The sequence below is a fragment of the Sapajus apella genome, unplaced genomic scaffold, assembly GCF_009761245.1.
Source record: "Sapajus apella isolate SASKATOON/1434 unplaced genomic scaffold, GSC_monkey_1.0 scaffold320, whole genome shotgun sequence".
Taxonomy (NCBI): domain Eukaryota; kingdom Metazoa; phylum Chordata; class Mammalia; order Primates; family Cebidae; genus Sapajus; species Sapajus apella.
In genome coordinates this window covers 100,287-107,533 of record NW_022437260.1, presented here as the reverse complement: position 1 = coordinate 107,533, position 7,247 = coordinate 100,287, and the positions used below count along the sequence as shown (strand labels likewise).

General features: G+C 36.7%; 1 pseudogene; it reads left to right on the top strand.

Moving 5' to 3' along the window:
• Window positions 1-3,670: 3,670 nt before the first annotated feature.
• Window positions 3,671-6,712, top strand: LOC116545652 (annotated as a pseudogene).
• Window positions 6,713-7,247: the final 535 nt, after the last annotated feature.

Below are 7,247 nucleotides of genomic sequence, written 5' to 3'. Positions count from 1 at the left end.
AGAGATGAGATTTTGCTATGTTGGCCAGGATGGTCTTGAACTCCTGACCTCAGGTGATCTGCCTGTCTCGGCCTCCGAAAGTGCTAGGATTACAGGTGTGAGCCACCGCACCTGGCTCAAAATTTTAGTTTAAAAACATTTGTTTAGATTTGTTTTCCAGCCTATCAAGTGGTCTATCAAAAAGAATGTTGTATGAGCTATTGCAAAGGGTGTGTTTCCTGATGTTGTGAAGTGTTCTCTGTATCTCTGTTAGAAATATTTGTTTTAGGCTGGGCATGGTGGCTCATCCCTGTAATCCCAGCACTTTGGGAGGCTGAGGTGGGTAGATCATGATGTCAGGTGTTTGAGACCAGCCTGGCCAACATGATGAAACTCCGTCTCTACTAAAAATACAAAGAATTAGCCGGGTGCAGTGGCGGACGCCTGTAATCCCAGCTACTCAGGAGGCTGAGGCAGGACAATCACTTGAACCCGGGAGGCGGAGGTTACAGTGAGCCGAGATCATGCCATTGCACCCCACTCCAGCCTGTGTGATAGAGCAAGAATCCGTTTTTTAAAAAAAAAAAAAAAAAAAGGAAGAAATATTTGTTTTACACTGCCTTCAAATCCACTGTTTCCTTACTAATATTCTCGTTTTATTATCAGAGAAAGTGAAATATCAAAATGTCCTACTATAATTATGTTTTCTATGTGTTTCTTTAATTATGCCAATATATGCGTTACATATTTGGAAACCTAATGTGAGATACACACACACACACAAATACATACAAATTTTTCATAGGTTCCCAGTGAATAAATCTATTACTGCTAATGTACTTCTTTGTCTTTTTGGAGTTTTGACTTCATACACATTTTATATAATATGAAGGTTTGACTTAAGATGTAGCTTGTGGCCGGGTGTGGTGGCTCATGCCTGTAATCCCAACACTTTGGGAGGCCAAGGCAAGTGGATCACCTGAGGTCAGGAATTTGAGACCAACCTGGCCAACATGGCGAAACCCCATCTCTACTAAAAATACAGAAATTAGATGGGCACGGTGACAGGTGCCTGTAATCCCAGCTACTTGGGAGGCTAAGGTTGAAGAATCGCTTGAACCCAGGAGGACGAGGTTGCGGTGAGCTGAGATTGGGCCATTGCACTCCAGCTCGAGAGACAGAGTAAGACTCCGTCTCAAAAAAAAAAAAAAAAAAAAAAGTAGCTTGTGTAATACTACTTTGACTTTTCTGCTCTCATTTGGTTAATATTTGGATAAAATGTCTACTTCAATTTTGCTACTTTCAGGCCTTTTTTATTGTAGAAAGGCAAGTGAAGTCTTGAGTTTTTATTTTATTATTTTTATTTATTTATTGAGACAGAATTTTGCCCTCGTTGCCCAGGCTGGAGTGCAATGGCGTGATCTCAGCTCACCACAACTTCCACCTTCTGAGTTCAAGTGATTGTCCTGCCTCGGCCACCTGAGTAGCTGGGATTACAGGCATGCACCACTGCCCACCCCTAGCTAATTTTATATTTTTAGTAGATATGGGGTTTCTCCATGTTGGTCAGGCTAGTCTTGAACTCCAGCCTCAGGTGATCCACCCACCTCAGCCTCCCAAAGTGCTGGGATTATAGGCATGAACCACCAAGCCTGGCCGAGTTTAATTTTTTTTAATAAATCCCTTTGTTGAAAGTATGTGTCTTGATTAGAAAGTTAGTTATATATTTAAGTAATTTTCTGAAAGACAGAGACTTCCTGTTATTTTTGTATTTTAATTGATTCTTGTATCTTTATCCCTCATTTTCTCTCTTTCTGTCTTTGTGTCTGTTTCATTTTAGCATTTATATGCTTTTACTTTTTTATTTTCTTCTGGGTCTCTACACAGATATTTCCTTTGTGGTACCTTGGGGATTACATAAAACCTCTAAGGCCGGGCATGGTGGCCCACACCTGTAATCCCAGAGCTTTGGGAGGCTGAGGTGGGCAGATCACGAGGTCAGGAGATCAGACCATCCTGTGCATGGTGAAACCACATCTCTAATAAAATACAAAAAAATTAGCCAGGCCTGGTGGCATACATCTGTAGTTCCAGCTACTCACGAGGCTGAGGCAGGGGACTCCCTTGAACTTGGGAGACAGAGGTTGCAGTGAGCCAAGATCTTGCCACTGTACTCCAGTCTGGCGATCTCCAAAATTAAAAAAAAAAAGCAACATGAGTAGCTGGGATTACAGGCACGCACCACCATGCCCAGCTAATTTTTTGTATTTTTAGTAGAGACGGGGTTTCACCATGTTGACCAGGATGGTCTCGATCTGTTGACCTCGTGATCCACCCGCCTCGGCCTCCCAAAGTGCTGGGATTACAGGCTTGAGCCACCGCGCCCGGCCTGATTATATCTTTTTAAGATGTATATTTATTAACAGATATTTACAATAATTTCTCTGCTCTTGTTTTTCAAATTTTAGAGAATAATTATAAATGTTTTCTGACCCATTATGGTAATGGTAAGGAATTCTTTTTTTTTTTTTTTTTTTTTTTGGTGCCATGACTCGGATATGAAAAGGAATTCTATTTTTGTGTATGTATGTTTCCCAGGAACTTGTGCATTTTTTATGATTATGTGTTGTTTTCTTGCATCATGTTATTTTCAGTGGAAATAATCTTTTTTCAGCATCTTTGATATATGGGCCATATGCAATGCCAATATACTGTCTTAGGATTTGGTTCATTTTGGTCTTCTTTTTTTTTTTCTTTGGTAGGACATTTTTGCTGATGATTATTATTCTCACTTGACAGCTATTTTTCTTCAGGACTTTGAGAATATCACACAGTTTTCTTCTGGCCTACAATTTTTTTTTTTTAACTCACTGTTTAGTGTGTAAGTCTATGCTTATAAATGACACATCAGCTTTATCTTGCAGCTCTTGAGATTCTCTCGTCTGTGACATTTTAAATTGTTCTTATATATGTGTTTTTGATAAATACCTTGTGTGTGTATTTTAGTTTGTTGAGCTTCTTCATTTTTATTTTTATTTATTTATTTTTTTTGGAGACAGAGTCTCACTCTGTCCCTAGGCTGGAGTGCAGTTCTGCGATCTCAGCTCACTGCAACCTCCACCTCCTGAGTTCAAGCCATTCTGTTGCCTCAGCCTCCGGGTAGCTGGGACTACAGGCACACGCCACCACACCCAGCTAATTTGTGTATTTTGAGTAGAGATGGGGTTTCACAGTGTTGTCCAGGATGGTCTCGATTTCTTGACCTTGTGATCCACCCTCCTCGGCCTCCCAAAGTGCTGGAATTACAGGTGTCAGCCATGCTCAGCCAAACTTTTTATTTTTATGCCATTTTTTTCTTTTGGAATTGGTTAGTTATCTCTTTTTGTATTTTTTACCTCCACAATTACTGTTTTTACAATACTTTTAATATTTTTGCTAATTTTCAGTTTTTCTGATTTTCAGTAATTGTGCTCCTTTTACTCATTATTCAACTTATTTTAAATTTCTAAAATTAATCTACATATTTTTATTTTATATGATTGCTTTATGAAAATTTTATAATTTTTTTGATGGGGCCATGTTGCCCTAATATTTTGCATACATCGTAATCTTTGAAACTTAGACATTAAAAAAAGAAAAAAGCTACCTGTCACCTGGGTCTAGTAAGTGGAATAATTTGTCATTTTAATTTCTTTTAGTTATATGTTCTCCTTTTGCTGAAAACCTTTGGCCCGAGCAAGACATGAAAGATTTTTTCCAAAAAGTCATACTGAGGAGATATGATAAATGTGAACATGAGAATTTACAATTAAGAAAAGGCTGTAAAAGTATGGATGAATGTAAGGTGTGCAAAGGAGATTATCACGGACTTAACCGATGTCTGATAACTATCGAGAGCAAATTATATCAATGTGATAAATATGTGAAAGTCTTTTATAAATTTTCAAATTCAGATAGACATGAGATAAGACACACTAAAAAGAAAACATTGAAATGTAAAGAATGTGGCAAATTGTTTTGCATGCTTTCACAACTAACTCTACATAAGAGAATTCATATTAGAGAGAATTCCCACAAATGTGAAGAATGTGGAAAAGCCTTTAACCGGTCTTCATACCTTACTCGGCATAAGAGAATTCACAGTGGAGAGAAACCCTGCAAATGTGAAGAGTGTGGCAAGGCTTTTAACCGGTCCTCATACCTTACTCGACATAAGAGAATTCACAGTGGAGAGAAACCCTGCAAATGTGAAGAATGTGGCAAAACCTTTAACCAGTCTTCATACCTTACTCGACATAAGATAATTCATAGTGGAGAGAAACCTTACAAATGTGAACAATGTGGCAAAGCCTTTAACCGATCTTCACACCTTACTAGACATAAGATAATTCATACTGGAGAGAAACCCTACAAATGTGAACAGTGTGGCAAAGCCTTTAACCGATCCTCATACCTTACCCAACATAAGAGAATTCATACTGGAGAGAGACCCTACAAATGTAAAGAATGTGGCAAAGCCTTTAATGACTTCTCAGCCCTTACTCGACATAAGACAATTCATACTGGGGAGAAACCCTACAAATGTAAAGAATGTGGCAAAGCCTTTAATTACTTCTCAACTCTTACTCGACATAAGATAATTCATACCGGAGAGAAACCCTACAAATGTGAACAGTGTGGCAAAGCCTTTAACTGGTCTTCACACCTTACTCGACATAAGATAATTCATACTGGAGAGAAACCCTACAAGTGTGAACAGTGTGGCAAAGCCTTTAACTGGTCTTCACACCTTACTCAACACAAGAGAATTCATACTGGAGAGAAACCCTATAAATGTAAAGAATGTGGCAAAGCCTTTAAGCAGTCCTCAACTTTTACTCAACATAAGATTATTCATACTGGAGAGAAACCCTACAAATGTAAAGAATGTGGCAAAGCCTTTAACGACTTCTCAACACTTACTCAACATAAGATAATTCATACTGGAAAGAAACCATACAAGTGTAAAAATGTGGCAAAGCATAAGGTAATTTATACTGGAAAGAAACCCTACAAATGTGAAGAATGTGGCAAACCTTTTAATTGTTTCTCAAACTTTACTGTACATAAGAGAATTCATGCTAGAGAGAACCCCAACAAATGAGAAGAATGTGGCAATGCTGGTAACCATTCATCAAACCTTACTAAACATAACCCATGATGGAGAAAAACCCTATAAATGTAAAGAATGTGTCAAAGCTTTTAACGGTTCCTCAGTCTTTACTAAACATAAGGGAATTCATAATAGAGAAACCCTACAAATCTGAAGAATGTGGGCTGGCTTTTAACAAATCATCAACATTTACTAAGCACAAAATAATTAATACTGGATGGAAACCCTTCAAATGGGATGACTGTGGCATAGCCTTTACCCAGTTCTCAACTCTTACTAAACATGAGAATTCATGTAGAAGATAAAGCCTACAAATATGAAGAAAGTGAGAAAGCCTTTAAAAGTTCTCACCCCTTATTACACATAATTTATACTGGACAGAAATCCTAAAGTGTGAAGAATGTCACAAAGCCCTTAACAACTTCTCAATTCTTAATAGATACAAGATGATTTATACTGGAGTGAAACGCTACAATCCTGAATGATGTCACAGTGCTTTTAACAACACCTCAAAGTTTTCTAAACAAAAAATATATATACTAGTGCAAAACTCTAGAGACATAAAGAATGTGAAAAACCTTTTAAATGGTTTTCACAGTTGATTGCAGGTAAAATAATTTATACTGGAGATAACTCCAAGAGTGAAGAATACGGCAAAACTCCTAACCAATGTTCACAACGTATTGCACAGGGAAGCATTTATACTTGAGAAATGGTGTACAGATATAAAGAATGTGGCAAAGTCAGTAATATCTGCCCATCATATTATGCAACATCAGAGTTTATATTTAATAAAAGTATTATAAATACAATTACTGTCAAATGATCTTTTAGAAACATAAGCATTTAAAGTGAAGAAGTTTATTCTGAAGACAAACATTATAAATAAAAAGAGGGTTGTAGTACTTTTACTTGTATCACAGATTTTATTGTACATATTTTGTACCAGAGAATAACTTAAGCAGTTGCTCAAACTGTTTAACATTAGGGAATTTATATTGGAGAAAATTCAGCCAATGTAATGAATTTGGAAAAAGGCTTTTTCAAAATCTGTAGCTTAGAAAATGCCAGAGAGCTCATACTAAAATGTACTTTTGCAGGTGCAGTAAATATGAAAAAATACTTAATTCAAATTGATATTTATGTAAATATCAGAATTAACAGTAGAAATAGCTAAGGCGCTGACACTTCAGACATTGCACTAAATCAGAGTGCTGGGTATAGAAAATCCAAAACTACAGTTGGTAAATAATTTTATATAACTTTAAAATGAGTAGAAATTTCTTTAAAAAGTTATAATTACATTCAGGTATACTTTTTTGATAAGATTTAAAAGTTTTTAAGAGTAAATAATGGTGTGATTCAACTCAAAATGTAAGCTGCATGGTAAGAATCTAAGTGGAGAGGCTCTTTATGGTTAACTTTCTCAGTAAGGTATGAGGTAGCTGTTCAGAGTAATATTCTTTCCTGTCATGAGAGAAAAACATTTTTAATTTTAGTAAAATGTAAATTAAAATTAATTAAAATAGTAGCATATAATTTTACTAATTGTACTTTTATTTAATAAAATGCAGAACATTTCAAAATTTTTAGATTATGTGCGGACTTAATTTTTAATTAAATATTTTCTTTTACCATGCTAAGACTATTACACATTCTGGCTGGGTATGATGGCTCATGCCTATAATCTCAGCATTTTGGGAGGCTGAGGTGAGCAAATCACTTGAGGGCAGGAATTTGAGACCAGCCTGGCCAAAATGGTGAAACCCTGTCTCTACAAAAGCACAATAAATCAGCCACACATGGTGGTGGGCACCTGTAATCTAGCTACTTGGGAGATAGAGACAGGAGAATCACTTGAACCTGGGAGGCAGAGGTTGCAGTGAACCGAGATCATGCCATTGCACTTCAGCCTGAGCAACAAGAGCAAGACTCCGTCTCATAAAAAAAAAAAAAAGAAGATTGTTGTGCATTCAATGAAGCATTATTATTCCACTAACTTTAACATACCCCACCTTACTCAAGGGTGTAGGTAAAATATGGTAACAATATACCATTTGGCAACATAGTGGAATAACACCTCTAAGTAATCTCTTCTGCCAGTAGTTTTAAACTG